The following is a 20781-nucleotide window of genomic DNA, read 5'->3' as shown; positions in this document are numbered from 1 at the left end:
AATATTTGTATTTTCTAACATGATAAACGCTTTATCTCCAGCTTCCCTCACTTCTTTGTAAACCTTCACCAAAATGGCCTTTACCATCCATATTTCTTTGCTTCTTTCTTTAAATACTTTATAGGGGCGAGCTCTCGCCATCTTGACCAAGCTGGTCTCAAAATTCTGGGCTTAAGTGATCTCCCTGGCTCAGCCTCCCAAAGTGTTGGGATTACAGGCATAAGCCACGGCACCCAGCTGACATCCATATTTCTATCACCAATCTCTTCAAGGCAGTCTAGGCTTTTACTGTCAAGCTCCTGAAAATTCCTCTACCTCCACCCATTGTAATTGCCCATCAGGTTCTTCCTGCTGCTGCATGGCCAAGGTCAGTTCCCTGAGATTGTGGTATTGCAGTAAAGAGGTTAATTGATGCTAGGCTAGCCATGTGAAAGATGGAGTTATCACTGAAGTCAGTCTCTCCAAAGTCTCAGAGGTTTCAGTTTTTCAAGGTTAGTTTTGTGGGCAGGGACTAAGGAGTGGGTGCTGCTGTTTGGTTGGGGCTGCAATCATAGCGGTGTGGAAATCCATCCTCGTGCTGTGAGTCTGCCTCTGAGTTGGGGGCCACAGGATCCATTGAGTCATGAGTCATGAGTCTGGAAGAGGACAGTATAAAAATATCTCAAAAACCAAATTTAGGTTCTATAATAGTGATGTTATCCGTAAGAACGATTGGGGAAGTCACAAATCTTGTGACCTCTGGCTACATGACTTCTGAGCAGTGAGGGATTATAGAAACAATCTCTGCATTTTAGCAGAATTCAGGCCCCTCCCATAACCCTAATCTCACCACCTCTCATTAGTTTTCAGTCTCTGAGCAAGGATGGAGCTTGTTTTAGGAAAGAACTATTATCATCCTTGCTTCCAAGTTAAGCTTTAAAACTATATTCCTCCCAGAGTGAGCTTGGCCTCTGCACAGGAATGAGTGAAGCCAGCCAGCCTGTGAGGCTCGAAGCAAGATGGAGTCAGCCATGCCACTTTCATCATCTTTGCTGAGGAGGTTTCACCATTACCCAATTCTAACGCCACTTCCACATTTTCGGTATCTGTTACATTCTGCTTTCCAGTACCAAAATCTGTATTGCTAGGGCTGCCTTACAAAGTACCTCAAACTGGGTGGCTTAAAACCACAGAAATTTATACTGTCACAGTTGTGGAGGCTAGAAGCTGAAAATCAAGGTGTAAGCAGAGACATGCTATGAAATTCTAGATCTGATTCTTCCTTGCCTCTTCCTGAATTCTGGGGATGACCCCAATCTTTGGCATTCCTCCAATACTGGCTTCTGTTGTCATGTGTTCTTCTCCTGTGTGTTGCCATGGCATTCTCTTGTTTGTGTGTGTGTGTCCAAATTTCTCTCTTTTTATTAGGACACAAATCATATAGGATTAAAGGGCCAGCCCAATGACCTCGTTATAACTTGATTATATTGACAAGATCCTATTTCCAAATAAGGTCATACTTGTGGGTACCCGAAATTAGGACTTCAGCGTATCTTTCCGGGAGATGCAATTCCACCCATAACCCTGGATAAATACACCTGTATAAACACCAACAAGATAAGGAAACGGAGCGTTTCCAACGTTTAACAGGCTCCCTCATGCTCCCTCTCAGCCAACACTTCCTGAAGGTAGCCTTTATTCTGAACACCGTGGCTGACTTTGGTATCTACAGAGCACATTTATGTTGAAGCAACAGAAAATAAGATAAGAAGTAATTAGACCAGCCATATAGTCAAAGATAACCTACACTTTAACTGCTGGACTTTGAGCCATATCTGACATAGTTTCATTAAAACATTTTACTGTTTGAGTTCCAACTAAATGTCAGGCCCTGTGTTATTTATTCATGTAACTTTAATTAATTAACTACTGTATTTATTTATTTATTTTGAGATGGAGTCTCGCTCTGTTGCCCAGGCTGGAGCGCAGTGGCACAGTCTCAGCTCACTGGAACTTTCACCTCCTGGGTTCAAACAATTCTCCTGCCTCAGCCTCCTGAGTAGCTGGGACTACATGCATGTGCCACCACACCCAGCTAATTTTTTTATTTTTAGTAGAGACGGGGTTTCACCATATTGGCCAGGCTGGTCTCAAACTCCTGACCTTGTGATCTGCCTGCCTCGGCCTCCCAAAGTGCAAGGATTACAAGCGTGAGCCACCGCACCCCACCTATTTCATTTAATTCCATAAACTCCGTTTGAGGAAAGTATGCTATTTCCATCTAGAAAGAATAACTGAGACATAGCATGTTTGCCCAACACTAGCAAATCCCTAGCTAAGAAACGACTCCTGGAATCGGGCAGAGCTCTCTTGGGCTCTCAGGTTAGTGTTTGGTTCAGCAAATATTTATTTGATGAGTGGTTATTATGGACACAGGCATGGAGAATCATGCACAAATGCCACATTTCCCTGCTCTCAAGGAACTTAATATTCTTTGAAGGAACACAGGAAGGATATAATTTAAAAATAATACAGTAAAGAAAAATACAGTCATTGTAATGGTAGAGGCCAGCGTGAAGTTCTAGAAAGGCACGAAAGATCAATATTGGCTCACCTGGGGGCGAGGGATGATCCAGGAAAGGATCTTGAGCTTTAAAGAAAGAGTAAGCAGGAGGTAGAAAAAAAGAAAGAAAGAAAGATGAGCAGGGGCAGGGAGGCATGAAACACAGGGGAAATCAAGCGGATGGGGATGGCAGGAGCCTGAAGTAAGACTCAGATTGTAGCTGGGGATGAGGATCAACAGTGGAAGGCAGGCCAGAGAAGACTTTTATTTCATGGTAAAAAGGGGACCACGGCTATCTCCTGAGGTAGCAAATGCATTGCTTGCGGACTGTTTTCAGTCTGCAGATGGTGCTTTTACTGCCACAGAGTGTTTGAATAAAATCTACATGCCTTTAAGCCTCCAGCTCACCCCAGGCCACACTGCTCCCTATTGTTTAATGCCTACCAGATATGTTCAGGTATATGACCTGGATGTGTGGTGTCTAGGAAGGAGGCCGGGTGCCACTGCAAGGGACATTGGCCACACTTTGTTGTTGTTGTTGTTTTTAATGTGTTTTAGAGACGGAGTCTCATTATGTTGCCCAGGCAAGTAATCCCCTGCCTCAGTCCTGAGTTGTTGTGATGACAGGCACGTTCTACTGTGCCCAGCTGAATTTTAGATAAAGTTTTCTAGAAACAGTGTCAGAGATGGACTTGAGACAGTGAGGCTGGCACAGAATGCTCAGTTAAGAGGTTATAAAAATGACAAGATGTGGTCACTGTCTGAGCGTAGTAATAGAAGAGAGGAACGATCATACTTAAAAACCAGTTAAGAGATAAAATCACTAGCAGAGAGGGAGTCTCTGGAGATGAGGAGGTGGGAAGTGGTTGTCTTCCCATCTGTCACACCGGGGCATACTTTGCAATTTCTGCATTGGTTCTACTTCAAGGACACAGTCAGGCTGGTGCACACAAGTGTGGGCCACAGAGATACTGGAGAATGGCATGGCACCAAGTAGGAAAAGAAGAGGCCCTTGGCTCCATCTAGAAAAGAGCCTCAGCTTCTCTTGACAAAGCTTACACTAGTGAGGAGAGTTTGATAGTCAACACCAAACCCAGCTGTAGATCACTGCAACTGACCGTCTTCAGCAATTGCTGTACAGAGATAGCTATGCTGTTACTAGTTGGTAAAATAGTGTATTGACTCTTTTAATTTTTTTTTTTGGTCATATTTACAGATTGAGAGTTAGAAAGTATATGAAGACAGGACATCTGAAATCAGTAGCCAGTGTCCTCGTCCTGAGCAGAAGTAGCACTCACCTCAGTGACCTTAAGATTAGGACCTAACCTAGGTCTTTCTTAATGGGCCATGCCTGCAAAGAGCAGATTAAAGGACTACAGTCTTTACACAGTCCTTTAATCATATGTTGTCTGATTTTGGGAGACCCAGGGAAGGGGCCCGTCTAAAATCTAAGTGATTCAATGGCAAATCTGTGAAATAAAGCCATTGCTTCAGAATTCCCACCAAAAATTCCCACCAGACTTGCCTTTTTGGCCTAAGGTTTTAGTTGGTTCTTAAAATGCAAATATCCATGAGAGGGATAAACATTAAGCTTTATCGGTCACTGACACTTTTGTATGAATGAGACAGTGCTTTTCTGACTAGGTTTGATAAAAGAAGAATGCAGAATCACATGCCTGAGTTCATCCAAAGACATGCCCAAAAGAAGAGTGAACCAGAAATGGGGAATCTACATATGAGGAACAGAGTAGGATGTATAGCAGGGATTACCAAATTTTTCTTTTTTCTTTTTCTGTTTTGTTTTGTTTGTTTGTTTGTTTGAGACAGAGTCTCCCTCTGTCACCGAGGCTGGAGTGCAATGGCATGATATTGGCTCACTGCAACTTCCACCTCCCAGGTCCGAGCAATTCTCCTGCCTCAGCTTTCTGAGTAGCTAGGATTACAGGCCCCCGATACCATGTCTGGCTAATTTTTTTGTGTTGTTGGTAGAGACAGGGTTTCACCATCTTGGCAGCTGGTCTCGAACTCCTGACCTCAGGTGACCCACCCGCTTCGGCCTCCTAAAATGCTGGGAATTCAATCGTGAGACACTGTGGCCAGCCCAAACTTTTTCTATAAATGGAACCAGGCAATATTTTATGCTTTGCAATGCTTATTGTTTTCATTGCATAATACTCAACTATGCCATTATAGAGCAAAAGAATGAGCATGACTGTTAGAATAAAACTTAATTTACAAAAAGTGGTGGCAGGCAAAATATGGCCAAAGGGCCACAGTTTGCCATCTCTTATATAGAGGTGAAAAAACAAGGGCCTTGGAGACAAATAGACTTGAATCCAAATCCCATCTCTAATAACTACTAGATATATAGTCTTATGAAAATTAGTGTATCTCTCTAAAATCCCCATTTGTCTCAAATGTAAAGTGGGATAGCAACACCAACGTCCAGTATAGTGATAAAGTTGGGAGAAGGTTCTAAATATAAAGTCCTTCGCGTTGTGCCTGGCACATGTAGACACCCAGCAAATATTCGTTCCTCTTCTCCACTTTGACTTTTCCTTGAGCTGACATTGTTCAACATATGTGAGTGTGAATAAATTCTTGTTGGTCATTTGATTAACTGGTAATCAAATGGTAATCTAGAGAAGTAGAGTACGAACCAGGGTGTTTCTGGGATCCCAAATTTCTTGGAGTAATAGGATGGGACGTACTTGGGATGTTGCATAAAGTTTGAAAGTTACTAAAGGGATTTGAAGATTCTCTGTATCAGGAATGTTGGTTGCAAGCAAAATAAGTTGACTGACTAACTGAAGGAAAAAGAAACTTTATTGGAAGAATACGGCGCAGCTCATAAGATCTAAGAGAAGCCAGAGAATTGTATTTACAGTTGATGAGGCAGATCAAAGGGATCTCAGAAGAGGAATTTCGTATCAGTCTTGACTTGGCTTCTAGAAAACTAAACCTTCCATACTGAAACATTTAGCCCAACATGCAAGACCCATGGAGAATTTGGATTGGATAAACTTGGTTACAAGCCTGCCCCTTCTCTGCTTCAGAGGGGAAAGAAGACGGATCTTGGGCAAGGATTCTCCAGGGGACTTCCTTAGCGGAAGAACCGGCACCTGGATTTAAAGACTGGTTGGGTGAAACTAGATTGTGGTTCCCATAGTCAGCACTTATGACAATAAGGTTCTCAGACTCAACGAAATATATCAGAATGAATGGGATGAAAGGTCCCTTGTCCATCTGCTAAGGATTTCTGAACCTTGGCACTGTTGATGTTTTGGGCAGGGTAATTCTTGGTTGTTGGGGGCTGTCCTATGCACTGTAGAATGTTTAGCAGCATCCTGGTCAGTAGCAGTCCCCCTTCCTCCCAGTTTTGACAACCACAAATGGCTCCAGACTTTGCTAAATATCCCTAGGGAGAGCGAAATCCACTCCAGACTGAGAACTGTAGGGCTGGCTCGTATCCTGGGGGTTCCTCTGAATGTGCGGTATACCTGGTCTGGTCTTATGTAACCATTCCCTTAAAGACTTGGTTGACCCAGAGGATAGATTCAATTTAGTTCTTGTGATCCACTCTGCTTCCGGAAAGGATTCATTATTGTTGAACTTCCCACCAAATATTTCAGTGAACATTTTAAGATGACGATTTCTAAGCATTCTCAAGTTCAGGTAAGGCTTTCATCTCCAGTGGCCTAGATGCTCACAGGCGAATGCATAAATAGATAAATGAATAAATATATAAATGGAAAGGAGAGAAAGCATACATCCAATTTTATCTGCACAGTGGCTGCTGCAGTTCTTTCTTTTGCCCTACCCTAAACCTGATTCCTATTCTTCCTTTCTGATTTCATCTGGGGAATTACCACTCCCTCTTCTACAAATCATGCAGTCATGGAGGATTATAAAATCAGGTCCTCCTCTTCTCCTTCAGCCCAAGGTTTCTGGAGGATTCCTGCTCCAGAGTCTTTTTCCAACATTGCCATACCTGCAGGGGCAGGCATGTGGCCCACGCTCAACCAAGTGGAATTTTCTCCCAGGAGTTTGAGTGTGAAAGAGGCACAGAAAGAGAATGGGAAAGGAGAGGATTGGATGATTGTGGTATGCCGGCTTCCAAAAGGACTTACAGAGCGTCTGCTCCATTGTCCTCACTGCCTTGAGAGGCAAGTGGGGCTCAGCACCATGAGATGACTTTCCTAAGGTTGCTCTGTAGGGAAAAAGTACAGCTGATGGGGCCTTTGGGGAAGGAAAGAGAGAAAAAAAAGAGATGGAGATGGGCAGGAGAAGGAGAGAGAAAACAGGCAAGAAGGAAGAGATATTTCTCATGAAGGGCAATGGTGTGGATTCACTCACTCATGACCCAGGGCTGTGGCTTTCCTGACAGATCTTTGGGCTCTGAGGGAAATGGGACGATCTAGGCTTTGTCAGCTCATGGACAACCCTTCCATGTGTGCTTCGGAAATATACAGGCTGGACTCCTTGGCAACAGCTTCCTCTTTAAAACAACAACTATCCCATGACTGCTACTTCTTATTAAACTCTATGTGCCCTGGGCTATCAGGCCATTGCATATATTTCTGCACTGATTCTTCCCAGAAAGCCAATGAGATAGATGATAGTATTGTTCCCATTTTATAGATGAAGATAGTGAGCATCAGAGAAGTTAAGTAACTTGCCCAAGGGCAGAAACAAAGTTTGAGCCAAGGTCAGACTAACTGCGATATTTCTGACCACAGACAGTGGGGGCTTTACAGCTTAGGTCCTGCCAGATCCAGGCCCTGGAGAGATGGAGGTGAGCACAGGAGTTCCTCATCTCCTGTTCCAGCTCAGACCTAGGCCTATCTCTATGCGTTCAGCTCTTTAAGCAAGACTTAGCTTTTTGAACTTTTGATCCGGCTTTGGAAATGCAGCTGCCTCCTGCTGAAACAGTCCCACTCTCCATCTGGTGAATTAACTTGCTTTTCATCTCCTCCTCTCTCCCTTGGCCTGTGGGTCACCGGGCTACTCGATAGCACCTTGGCCAGAGAATCCATGGATAAGGAAGGGAAAAGAAGGAAAACTTAGCTCAACTCTTGTTACCTGAGGCTGTGGCTGAAACCAATGCTCACAAAGGGGGTTTTGTATTTCCCATGAATTTAAAATGTCCCTGTCACTCATGCTACCAAATGTCCTGAGTTGGCGATCCAAAAAAGAATGCCATCATTGTGCAAACAGGGCAATTTATAACAAAATTCTTCACAGCACACGGCTATGCAGTAAAACCTCAACCCCAAGGAGCTCATTGCTAGGCTGTTTCTTTGTTGCTTCTGCCTTGGTTGCGGGTGGAGGAGAAATGAGGGGAAGTCGAGCTGATGAAAAGCCCAAGACCTTCCGGAGGTCCAAGTCCTGCCTCCACTCTCCTTGTGGGTTCAGTTCATGCCTCCCATGGCCTCTGTGCTACTCCCTCGCCCTGTTCCTCAGTGTCTTCTCTGTATACCATTTCCAGTGCTGATCAGGGAACATAAAAGCTTGATCTTAAAATTGAGATATCGCTTACCTGAAAGGTACTAACAAATTATAAGCAGCCACAGTCAACATTGGCTTCCGACAGTCTTGACCACCTGGGAGAATGTTTTCTGGTGGGGTTAGCAGAGAAGAGGAAAAAGAGGCCATGCCCATCCAAAGGGCTGCACAAATCTTTTGAAAACGTTCTCGGCCGGGCGCGGTGGCTCACGCTTGTAATCCCAGCACTTTGGGAGGCCGAGGTGGGTGGATCACGAGGTCAAGAGATCGAGACCATCCTGGTCAACCAGGTGAAACCCCGTCTCTACTAAAACTACAAAAAATTAGCTGGGCATGGTGGTGCATGCCTGTAATCCCAGCTACTCGGGAGGCTGAGGCAGGAGAATTGCCTGAACCCAGGAGGCGGAGGTTGCGGTGAGCCGAGATTGCGCCATTGCACTCCAGTCTGGGCAACAACAGCGAAACTCCGTCTCAAAAAAAAAAAAAAGAAGAAAGAAAACGTTCTCTTTTGTTTGCTTCTTTTTCCTTGTATTTTTCCTTTCTCGTTTCTCTTGCTTTTTAAAATGCTCTCCCTCACAGAAGGAGGGGAGCCACTATTGTGCAAGAAAGTTCCCTGTTGACTTGCAGCAACATAGAAGGGCAGTAAAGCTTTGCTCACATGCTGAGGGGTGACTCTATTGGCTGAGGGGTGATTCTAGTTCAGGACTCAGGCTGAGATACAAGAAGGTAAAAGTTCCTAATGTCATAAAACAAAATTACAACAAGTTTAGTAAGATCTTAATTGGCTTTTATTTGTGATTCTAGAATCAGACAATTCAGAATCTGCCCCATTCTATAAAGTAAAAAGAGTGCTGTGATGAGCTGGGCAGAGGAGGGTGGTTTTGCAGACAAAAGCTGAGCAAAGCAGAAACACAACAGGTGGATTCGTTGTTTCCAAGTTACCTTCGTTGTAAGATCAAGGCAGAGGGGATTTCATCATCACGCTGATTGAGAGTGGCCTGTTCCAGGATTTGGCTGTTAGCTCGCTCTCTCTCCTGATTTGTTGGAAGTTCAGGTAAGAACTTAGCTGTGGCTTGGTGGTATAGAATATTAGCATGAGTGACTATTTCGGTTTGGTCTGTTGGGCCTTGTGCAGGGACTCGGTTCAAACCGATGGCCTCCTGTACATTTTATTTACACTAGTTTGGCTTTTTGACCTAATTTGCTTCCCAAGTTATTCTTCTTAAAAACTTCTCTTTGCTTTTCTTTTCTTTCTTTTTTTTTTTTTTTTTCTGAGAGAGGGTCTCACTCTGCCACACGGGCGGGGGCTCCATGATTCATGACTTATAGAAGAGGGAGTGGTAATTCCCCAGAAGACATCAGAAAGGAAGAATAGGAATTAGTTTAGCATAGAGCAAAAGAAAGAATTACAACAGTTGTTACAGGAAAGGGGTCCCGATCCAGGCCCCAAAAGAGGATTCTTGGATCTCACACAAGAAAGAATTCAAGGCGCGTCCATAGAGTAGAGTGAAAGCAAGTTTATTAGGAGAGTAAAGGAATAAAAAATGGCTACTCCACAGACAGGGCAGCCCCAAGGGCTGCTGGTTAGCCCATTTCTGTGGTTATTTCTTGATGATAAGCTAAACAAGGAGTGGATTATTCATACATCCCCTTTTTAGACCATATAGAGTAACTTCCTGACATTGCCATGGCATTCATAAACTGTCATGGCGCTGGTGGGAGGGTAGCAGTGAGGATGACCAGGGGTCACTCCAGTGACTCTCTTGGTTTTGCTGGAATTTAGCCAGCTTCTTTACTGCAAACTGTTTAATCAGCAAGGTCTTAATGACCTGTATCTTGTGCTGACCTGGTATCTCATCTTGTGACTGAGAATGCCTTAACTGTCTGGAAATGCAGTCCGGTAGGTCTCAGTCTCATTTTACCCAGCTCCTGTTCAAGATGGAGTTACTCTGGCTCACACACCTTTGACAGAGTGACACCATCATGGCTCACTGCAGCCTCAACCTCCGAGGCTCAAGCGATCCTCCCACCTCAGCCTCCTGAGTAGCTGAGACTGCAGGTGTGTGCCACTACACCCAGCTAAATTTTTTATTTTTTGTAAAGACAATGTCTCACTATGTTGACCAAGCTGGTCTGCTGGTCTCAAACTCCTGGCCTCAAGCTATCTGCTTCCCGAAGGCCAGGCGTGACCCACCGAGCCCGGCCTATTCTTAAACACCTCTTGAATGCCAAAGTGAATTAAATTTTCAACTCCCTTTTCTCCTCCTTTTATCTTTTTTAAAGATTTTGGGGGACATGTTATTATGTTTTCAACGTTTCATCATAAAAAGTCTCAAACAGAAGTAGAAAAAAGGGTATACTCCATCTTCATTCACTCTGGGTAATTTTAAAGCTAGCAAAACTAGAGAAATAAATGGAATGAAATAGCAAACAGTGAGGAAACAAGATGCTCACTTTTGAATTGTCGATAATAAAGACATCCCAGTTACACAGTGACATGTAAATTAACAAGACTTTCATCTTTTGGGGGGCTCCGCCTCTGGCCCCTATCCTTAAAATGGGTCTTTAAAGGAAGGCTCCTATTAGAAGTTCTTTGTTGTTTCTTCCTTGCCACGGGGATTCAAGAATATACAAAGGACTTATGGTTGGGAGGCAGATGAAACATGAGATTTGAACAAAGCCTCATAAATCTGTTTTTAGAAAAGACAGCCAGCAATCCAGTTGCTAACATCCTGGGGAGCTGCAAATAGGGCCCAGAGGTGGGAAGAGAGAGGGTGGGGTAGATCAGAGAAAGTTGTCATTTGCCTCCCAGGGGGTAAAGTCAGAGTCTAGCCTGGGAGATAGAATTTTCAGTGGTCTAGACCAGACCAGAGCCTCCAAAAGTGCCCCAAAATGGCCGACTTAGGAATCTTAAGATGCAGATTCTGATTCAACAGGTCTGGGGGTGGGGGTGGGGTGGAAGGTGGGCAGCATTGAGAACCTGCATTTTTATTAAGCTCCTAAGCAAAGCCAACTCCTAAGCTGCAATCTATGCAGTCACCTAGGCTCTGGGCTTGGTTTAACACACTATTTTCATCTTCTTAAAATTGTAAGTGAATTTTAAATTTGAACTTGTGTTTTGTAAGTCTGATGGGGCGATCCAGGCAGCCAGAGACTAGAGGAGATCTCTGCAATGCAGTGTGAATATACGTGGCCACTGTCTTTTGCGCCCCATTTGCATATAGTGCTTGAGATGCCCCATGAGTAAAACTTTGGTGGGAGTTCAGCAAGTCCCAAGTGGTGTCTTATGGCTGTGATTTGGGAAAGTTTGGGGGCGCCGACAGCCTGGGAAGGCCATGCTTGCCATTGGTACCAGAACTTGCTGTGAACACAGAAAGAAGGCAGTGATGTTCTAAGAAACATGAATGACCAAGAAACCCTATCATATCTCTCCTGAGTTATTTATTTCCATCTCCTGGGTTCAAGTGATTCCCTATATTACCCAACCACAGATGCTGAAAATGATGACATAGAAGAGAAGGTAAGGTTCTTTTTCCTTTCAGTCCTTCCCTATCCTTCAGGAAGCAGAAGGTATTGTGAGTGGAATATGTGCTTATTAAGAAGTGAAAGAAAAACAGTTGAGTATATTTAGTGTTCCCACTGTTCTGGTAAGAACAAAATACACCTGTGTGTACAAGTTACAAAATACAAGTTGTGTTATTTCGATGATTTCACCTTTGGAATTAAAGGCTCACATATTTGCATTTAAAACTGGCATTGCTTGATAAAAAAGATGAATGGTAAACCTATGTTAGTCATTAAAAAATGTTCTTTTTTTTTTTCTACTTAGAATGACATTAAATGGGCTGGGTGCAGTGACTCACACCTGTAATCCCAGCACTTTGGGAGGCCGAGGCAGGTAGATCGCCGGAGATCAGGAGTTAGGGACCAGCTTGGCCAATGTGATGAAACCCCGTCTCTACTAAAAATACAAAAATATGCTAGGTGTGGTGGTGCACCCCTGTAATCCCAACTAATTGGGAGGCTGAGGTGGGAGAATTGTTTGAATCCGGGAGGCAGAGGTTGCAGTGAACTGAGATCGTGCCACTGCATTCCAGCCTGGGCAACAAGAGGGAAACCCAGTCTCAAAAAAAAAAAAAAAAAAAATGACATTAAATGGCAAATAGAAAACACCATGACAACTTGAGGGACTGTGGAAGACGAAAGCACTTTTTTCCTGCTTTTTGAACGGGGCCCATATTTTTATTTTGCACTAGGCCACATTATGTCGCCAGCCATGCTCCCAGTTGATTCTGATGCTGCCAATTGACAGACCACACGTTTTTGTTTTTTTTTTTTCCGAGATGGAGTTGCACTCTTGTTGCCCAGGCTGGAGTACAATGGTGTGATCTCGGCTTACCACAACCTCTGCCTTCCAGGTTCAAGTGATTCTCCTCTCTCGGCCTCTTGTGTAGCTGGGATTACAGGCATGCGCCACCACTCGGGGCTAATTTTGTATTTTTAGTAGAGACAGACTTTCTCCATGTTGGTCATGCTAGTCTTGAACTCCCAACCTCAGGTGCTCCACCCCCAACTCAACCTCCCAAAGTGCTGAGATTACAGGCATAAGCCACCACACCTGGCCTAAACAATTATTTTTGAGTGGTTATTACTGTGATGCGTCTACAGAGATAATGTTTTGCCTTTCTTTTAAGGAAAAATAATACAGGAATTTAACAGACTTATGGATAGTTTCTATATATCAGAAAATCTTTAAACCAATCATAACCTGAATTAAATGTATATGTATACCTATATACCTACATCTCTATATCTCTATTTCTATATCTATCCATCTCTATTTTTTTATTTTTTAATTAATTAATTTTTTTTTTTTGTAGAAAGTGATTTATTTCAAGAGAAAGAGAGAAACAGGAGAAGGAGAGAGAAAGAAACAGCTAACTCTCACACTGAGTGAGAGAATCCAGAAAGATGGAATGCAGGAATGGAAAGCAGGTTCCACACTGAGTGGAAGGGAATACAGTGTTCGTGGAAGGGGATCCAAACATGGAGTCCCCCATCGCTAGTATTCTTAAGAAATCACCTGTATGTAATGAATGTGTAATGAACAAGCCACTGGAGCCACGTGATTTATCAACACTGTTTTACAGTCAGAGGAGTGGAGGCGTTAGGGCAAAGTACTTCCTCCTGGCTCCCCTCAAGCGCTCCACCTGCCCTCCTTCCTGGTTACTGGTCCTAGAAAAGCAGCCTTTAGCTCCTATCAAGTGGGGCAGGCTTAGAGAGCAAAGAAAGACTAATGTCTGGTAAGATTAACTGATGCTTTTCATAGTGCCTTCAATAATACCACATATCCATCACTTTATTTGTCTTTTCATACGCCTTGTGATTTTTTTGTTGAAAGCTGGACATGATGTCCTTGGTAAAAGAGACTGCTGTAAACAGGCATTTGGTATGAGGTTCTATGTTTTTCTGGCAAGGAACTTCAGCTGTGTTTGCTGTAGCTGTGGGTGCTGAAAGCTAAACTTTCATCTGATGTGCTTGATTTGGTCTCCCTGCTGTCTTTGAGTTTCCCTAAAGGGTTCTTAAACTGTCACTTTTTTGTTTTCTTGAGACAGAGTTTTGCTCTGTCTCCCAGGCTAAAGTGCAGTGGTTCAATCTTGGCTTACTGCCGCCTCCATCTCCTGGGTTCAAGTGATTCTCCTGCCTCAGCCTTCCGAGCAGTTGGGACTACAGGTGTGCACCACCATGCCTAGGTAATTTTATTTTTATTTTTTTATTTTTAGTAGAGACGGGGTTTCACCATATTGGCCAGGCTGGTCTCGTGCTCCTGACCTCAGATGATCTATGCACCTCAGCCTCCCAAAGTGCTGGCATGACAGGCATGAGCCACCGTGCCTGGCCTTATATCTTCTCTAGCGGCTTAGTAAATAGTTCCTCCATTGTTTGTTATTAAACACCAGCCCTCTTAGTGTGGTGGAAAGCGTGTGGGGAAAGGAAGTGTTCTACAGTCCTGTGAATAGGCCTCAGTCTTGGTAGCGAGCCTGTGCCCCTCGGCTGGCACCTTCACCAGTGCCTTTCAGTTTTGTTTTTCCCTCAGGTGAGACAGGAAGGCTAGAACCCACTGGAGTTGGGTATTTTCCTTCACCCACGTCAACCTAGGCTCCAGTTTCTCTAGAGGACAGGCATTGTTATAAACAAACGGGATGTTCTGGGCATACTTTTTAAATGGCTGCTTTCCCCCACCCCCTGGAGGAATCACTAGGGAATTCTCTGACCTTAGAACCTAGCGGCACTCCTGGAGTTAACACTCAGGAAGTGTGGGGGTTTGCCACTACCTGAATTTCTTTCTTTTTTCATTTTTGAGACAGAGTTTCACTCTTACTGCCCAGGCTGGAGTGCAATGGCGTGATCTTTGCTCACTGCAGCCTCCACCTCCCAGGTTCAAGCAATTCTCCTGCCTCAGCCCCTCGAGTAGCTGGGATTACAGGCACGCACCACCACGCCCAGCTGAGTTTTGCATTTTCAGTAGAGACGGGGTTTCACCTTGTTGGCCAGGATGGTCTCAATCTCTTGACCTCGTGGTCCACCCACCTTGGCCTCCCAAGGTGTTGTGATTACAGGCGTGAGCCACCGCGCCCGGCCTCTCCCTGAATTTTTAACTCTCAGCCTTGTCCACACTGCGCCTCCAGCAATTTGTTAGTTATAGTTCAGGTTTTCCCGACTTGACACTAGTTCCTCGGAAGTTTCTGCTCCTGGGCTTCTGTTCCGGTAAGTTGTATTCTCTCTATCTATCTGCATGTCTGTCTCCTCAGTTTTGGGGGCAGCTGTTTGTTGAACTGATGGATATAAGAATTGTATGGCTGGGCGTGGTGGCTCATGCCTGTAATTCTAGCACTTTGGGAGACCTAGACGGGCGGATCACGAGGTCAGGAGATTGAGACCATCCTGGCTCACACGGTAAAACCCTGCCTCTACTAAAAATACGAAAAATCAACCAGGTGCAGTAGTGGCACCGCCTATAGTCCCAGCTCCTCAGGCGGCTGAGGCAGGAGAATCACTTGAACCTGGGAGGTGGAGGTTATGGAGGGCCGAGTTAATGCCACTGCACTCCAGCCTGGGCAACAGAGCAAGACTCCATCTCAAAAAAAAAAAAAAAAAAAAAAAAAAATTGTTTTCAGCTTGCTGGGTGGACAGAAGAGATGACTTCTAACTTCTTATATGCCTGGCTGTAAACCAGAAGTCCCCCACATCATTTAATTTGACTTTTCCAAATTAAGTTTAGAGATACTCAGTCACACCTGGGTGTTGTGACTCGCATTTGTGACCCCAGCACTTTGGGAAGGTGAGGCTGGAGGATCACTTGAGGCCAAGAGTTTGAGATCAGCCCGGGTAACATAACGAGACCCCATCTCAAAAATGTCAGAAAGAGATCTTCAGTCACCCACACATGAGGCAAGCCAGAACTGGAGACCTTGGGTGAGGTGACACCTATGCTGTTGATCTGTTTCATGAAGGTGAGGCAAGCACCTTAGACTGGCCTGGAGCCCTTTAGGAAGTTATTGTTGGGTACCATACCTTTGCTTATCTCCATGGCCATAATGGGACCAGACTTCCATACTCACCGGAGCAAATACAAGGCCTGTCCCAAATGGAGATGGGGAAGCGTCCCAGAGAGGTGCTTTAGCACTGTGCTTCCCTCCCCTTCCCCAGTGCTTGTCCATATGGCCAAACAGGAGGACTCCATAAAAGCTGAAAACCTCATTGGCTGAATAATGGTGGAAAGACGATGATATTTTTGTCTAGAAAACATTTTCAAATGTGTGGAGGCCCACACTCGGGGCTTACAGTGTGGTATGACCCCTGACCCTGCCATTCATCTTGTACAAAGTTGTGTCTCAGCAGGTGTCATTGACATTGAATCCAACAGCAACAGCGTTCCCTGCAATTGTACAGTACAAAGCCTGTTCCCTATCCTTAATGTCAGGGAAACACTCTGCATGAATGAGCTGCCAATTTGGGGATGGGGACTGACCCAGGGTCTCTCCAGAGCCCAGCTTTGCTGACCACAGATTATTTTCTGGTACCAGCTGCTGTGTAAGGGGCCCATATTCCTGGGGGAGCCTTCACGACAGGCTTAATTCTCAGAACTGCATCAGAATCTCCAAGTATTAGCTCCCATAATAGGAAAGAGCTCTAGCCTTTTTAAATTGTATAATAATTATTATTTTTTTGAGACAGTGTCTCTGTCGCCCAGGCTGTAGTGCACTGGTGCAATATTGGCTCAGTGCAACCTCTGTCTCCAGGGTTCAGGTGATCCTTCCACCTGAGGCTCCTGAGTAGCTGAGACTACAGGCACACACCACCATGATTGGCTAATTTTTGTATTTTATGTAGAGATGTGGTTTCACCATGTCGCCCAGGCTGGTCTTGAACTCCGAGCTCAAGTGATCCATCTGTCTTAGCCTCCCAGGATTACAGGCTTGAGCCGCTGCGCCAGGCCAGGAGAGAGTTTTAGCCTTTTAAAGACTTTCATATAGAAATTCCAGTGTCTCTGGAAGCCTAAGCTGAAATTAGCTTGTTATTGTCTTGGGGCCACAGTTACAGTTTTGAGTTTCTTTTGGGAGGCGAAGGGGCACTTTAAGGACTGTGGCAGCTGCATCCCCACCTCTCCTCTGAGCCTGGAGCTCTGCTCCTTTCTTCTGTAGGAGGGTTTGGAATGCTGCTGATTATCAAGCAACCCAGGGGCATGGCCAGGCTTCACTATGGCAGAGTTTGTTTGAACTGTGACAGGAGGTGGTACTGTCCCTCTGCCTCTGCAGGGATTTCTGTTCTATCCACTTACATGGCTTCAGGTAATGTGCATTTGTCACAGGATAATTTACAAAGCTATTTAGTGCTGTTTTCTACTCCCTGCCAAAAAAGATTTTCAAAAGGAGGGAAAAGTAATTTTATCCCCGTTTTCAGGAAATTCTGGGCTGCCAGTCTTAGAGGCCATGTATTAGTTATCTGCTGCTGCATAACAAATTATTCCAAATCTTCGTGGCTTAAAACAAGAAATACTTATTATCTCACAGTTTCTGTGAGTCGGGCATCAGCCGCTTAGTTGCTTAGGGTCTGTTGCAAGCCTGGACTCAGGTTGGCTAGGTTTCCAGTCATCACAAGGAATATCTCGAGGAGGATCCATCCGCTTCCAAACTCACGTGGCTTTTGGCAAGCCTCAGGTACCCTCTGGCTGTTGTCCTAAATATCAGTTCCCTGCCACATGGGATTCCTTGTTGGGCAGCTCATAATTATGACAGCTGGCTTCCCTCAGAGCAGTGAGGGAGGAAAAGGAGAAACAAGATTGAAGTCACTGTGGTTTTATAAGCTAATTTTGGGAGTGACATTTTATCACTTTTGCTGTATTCTGTTGGTTAGAAGTGAGTCACTATGTCCAACCCACACTCAAAGGAGGGGATTACACAAAGGCATGAATACCAGGAGGTAGAGCTCACTGAGGGTCCTCTTGAAGGTTGCTATTCTGAGTTATTAATTTTTTTAATGTGTTGTTCCCAGCCCCAAACAAAGTTACAAGCCATCTGTTATAAAGCTCTATCTAGGCCCCTGTGTGGAAAGTGAATTCAGCAGGGTGTTCCTCGGGTGGTATGGTGTTGGGGATTGAGTTGAAAGACAAGGAGTTGCCTAAGGTTAGCAATGCTGCATGGATTTAAGGAGATGTGAAAGGAAAGTCCACTAGCATCAATTTCCTATCAGGAAGTATCCTAGGCATTAGCAGGAACTTTTGATGATAAACACATTTGCTAGGGGCAATGAACATCAAACACCATAGTCTCGGGAGCTACATAAAAGTTGCCAGATACCCTAAAGGTCAAAGAGCCTGTGGAGCCATTGAATGGACCACAGGATCTTGGATAGTGAACATCCGCATAGTAAACATGATATGCCAAAGATCAAACCACATTTGCTAGGCAATTTTTGACAGATTTCACCACTGAAGAGTAAAAGAGCCCCCTGTAGTGACTGATATTGGGAGTCTTCTAATCCTAGTAAATGGGGATATCTTGGTCTGTTTGTGCTGCTAGAACAAAATTACTACAGTGGATAATTTATAAACAATAGAAATTTATGTCTCATGATTGAGGAGGCTGGAAAGTCCAAGATTAAGGTACTGACATTCAGCATCTGGTGAGGGCCTTGTTGCTGTGTCTTCACATAGCACAAGGCAGAAGAGCAAAAGAGCCCAGCTAGCTTTCTCCAGCACTCTATTTATTTGTTTGTTTCTTTTTTATTTTGAGACAGGGTCTCACTCTGCTGCCTCGACTGGACTGCAGTAGCGCAATCACAACTTACTGCAGCCTCAACCTCCAGGCTCAAGCAATCCTCCCACCTTAGCCTCCTGAGTAGCTGGGACTGCAGGCGTGAGCAACTACATCTGGCTAGTTTATAAAGTTTTTTATAGAGACAGTGTCTCCCTAATTTATCCAGACTGGTCTCAAACCCCTAGCATTAAATGCTCTTCCTGTCTCAGCCTTCCAAAGTGCTGAGATTGCAGGCATGAGCCACCCGTGCCTGGCCCCTCTAGCACTTTCTTGTTTTTTTAAATTAAAAAGAGACAGAGTCCCTCTATGTTGCCCAGGCTGGTCTTGGACCCCTGGGCTCAAGTTATGCTCCTGCCTTGGCCTCCCAAAATGCTGTGCTGGGATTACAGGCATGAACAATCACGCTCGGCTCCCTTTAGCACTTTCATAAGCGTTTAACCCTAGCCATGAGGATGGAGTCCTGATGACCTACTCATCCCCTAAAGGATCCACTCGATACCATTACACTGGATCGTAGGTTCTAACACTTGAAATCTGGGGCAACATTCAGACCATAGCAGGAAGTTAGAATCAGATATAATCTAATTTAGAAAAATTAAGCATCAGATAGACATCTCTTTTATTATGGTAGTATGAAGGTATACTATACTTATATTTATTACTTGCTTAATCTTTATAACTCTTTGTAGTAGGTATTGCTTGTTCTTTTTACAGAAGGAGGAACTGCAACCCGGAAAAGTGAATATATGTTTAATGAGCTAACACAGAAGAAACCAGGGCTAGAGAACCCCTTGTATTATATCCCAGATCATTTGGAATCTTTTTACCTGGCTTAAACAAGAAAACAAGAAGGAAAGAAATATATTGACCAGCAGAACAGAAAAGTCTTGGGTTAAGGTTGCAATCAGGCAGCACAGTTGATTCAGGGGCTCAGTTAAAGTCGTCAGGATGCTGTTTCCTTCTATTGTTTGTCTCCATTCTTCTATGCTTCCTCATTGTCAGGCTTCTTATGATAGCAGGACGCCTGCCAGTAAGTTCAGACCTAAAAACCTTCCAGATTCAAGTGCCCCTAAAAATGTGGTGGCTCTCACAAAAGTCCCTGCCAAATCGCATTGTGTCTTCCAGGTTCCTGTTGAGCCAGAAACCCATCTCTGAGTCTGTCACTGGGAGAATGGGATGCTCCTTTGGACTGGTCCTGAGTTACATACCCATCTGGGACAACAGGACTTGCTATGGGGACAGCTTCACCTGTACATGGACGGAGACTGAAGAATGAAGGTAATCTCTCCAGAAATGAGTATTGTTCAGTAGAGGTATAGTTGATTTCCGCTGGTAGAAATGATAACTCCAAAGATGATGTTTTATTGCTCAGTTGGATAGTACCTAAATTTTCATCTATTAATTCATTTGAACATTCCTGGTGTTACATCTCCTGTTTTTTGTCCTTTTGACCAGTCTTAATATCTTACTTAAAATAATTAATGAATTCAATACATCTTTGACATGTGTTTACTTTATATGAAAGTCATGTTTCTAACTTTCTTTTTTGAGGCAAGTTCTCACTTTGTTGCCCAGGCTACAGTGAAGTGGCATGATGACAGCTCACTGCAATCCTGGGCCTCAAGTGGTCCTCCTGCCTCAGCCTCCCAAGTAGCTAGAATTACAGGGGGGCTCCCCATGCCTGGCTGTTTTTAACTTTTTGAAAATTGTACTTCAACAATTGGGAGGAAGCTATACTTCTTTTACTTACAACTCTCATTTTCCTTTAAAATCACCTAGGCAATATATGTCTTCAGGGGTATCATAGCTTTAAATTTAGTAACATTTTAAACAACTTGTCATCCAGGTTAGCCAGATTTCTTGGAAGTGGTTCCTCCAGTCCCCGGCCAAGTTGCCCTGGCAGATGCTGTGTGGAATTGAGATGAGCTATTCCTTCTGAGCCCTGCCCAAATTGTACATTAGTGAGCAAAATGAATGAATGGTATTGTTTTAAGCCACTCAGTTTTGGGGTTATTTGTAACACAACAATAAATGCGTGATACAAGGAGAGTTTCCTTTACATACATCTTTGTCTGAAATTTTTATAACAAACCCCTGTTGCATTTAAAATTTTGTTATTTTTTCTGGGACAGAGTCTTGCTCTATTGTTGCTTAGGCTGGAGTGTAGTGGTTCAATAATGCCTCACTGCAAGCTCGACCTCCTGGGCTCAAGCCATCCTCCTGCCTCAGCCTCTCAAATAGCTGGGACTGCAGGTGTCTGCCACCATGCCTACCTAAGTTTTAGGTGTTTTTTTTTTTTTTTTTTTTTTTTTTTTTTAAAAACAATATTCAGAACGCCTAGCAAGTTTGTCCTTGTTTTTTTTTGTTTCGTTTTCTTTTTTTTTTTTTTTTTTTTTTTTTTTTTTTTTTTTTTTT

General features: G+C 44.0%; 1 long non-coding RNA gene across 1 annotated transcript in view; it reads left to right on the top strand.

Moving 5' to 3' along the window:
- Positions 1–8532: 8532 nt before the first annotated feature.
- Positions 8533–20781, top strand: part of LOC116559669 — a 79184-nt gene continuing 66935 nt past the window's right edge. The window contains exons 1-2 of the long non-coding RNA XR_004272566.1: positions 8533–8965; positions 19492–19644. This is a non-coding gene — a long non-coding RNA (uncharacterized LOC116559669). The remainder of the gene's footprint in view (positions 8966–19491; positions 19645–20781) is intronic.

The sequence above is a fragment of the Sapajus apella genome, unplaced genomic scaffold, assembly GCF_009761245.1.
Source record: "Sapajus apella isolate SASKATOON/1434 unplaced genomic scaffold, GSC_monkey_1.0 scaffold24, whole genome shotgun sequence".
Taxonomy (NCBI): Eukaryota; Metazoa; Chordata; class Mammalia; order Primates; family Cebidae; genus Sapajus; species Sapajus apella.
The sequence above is the reverse complement of the archived record's forward strand: the minus strand, read 5'-3'. Positions and strand labels throughout refer to the sequence as shown.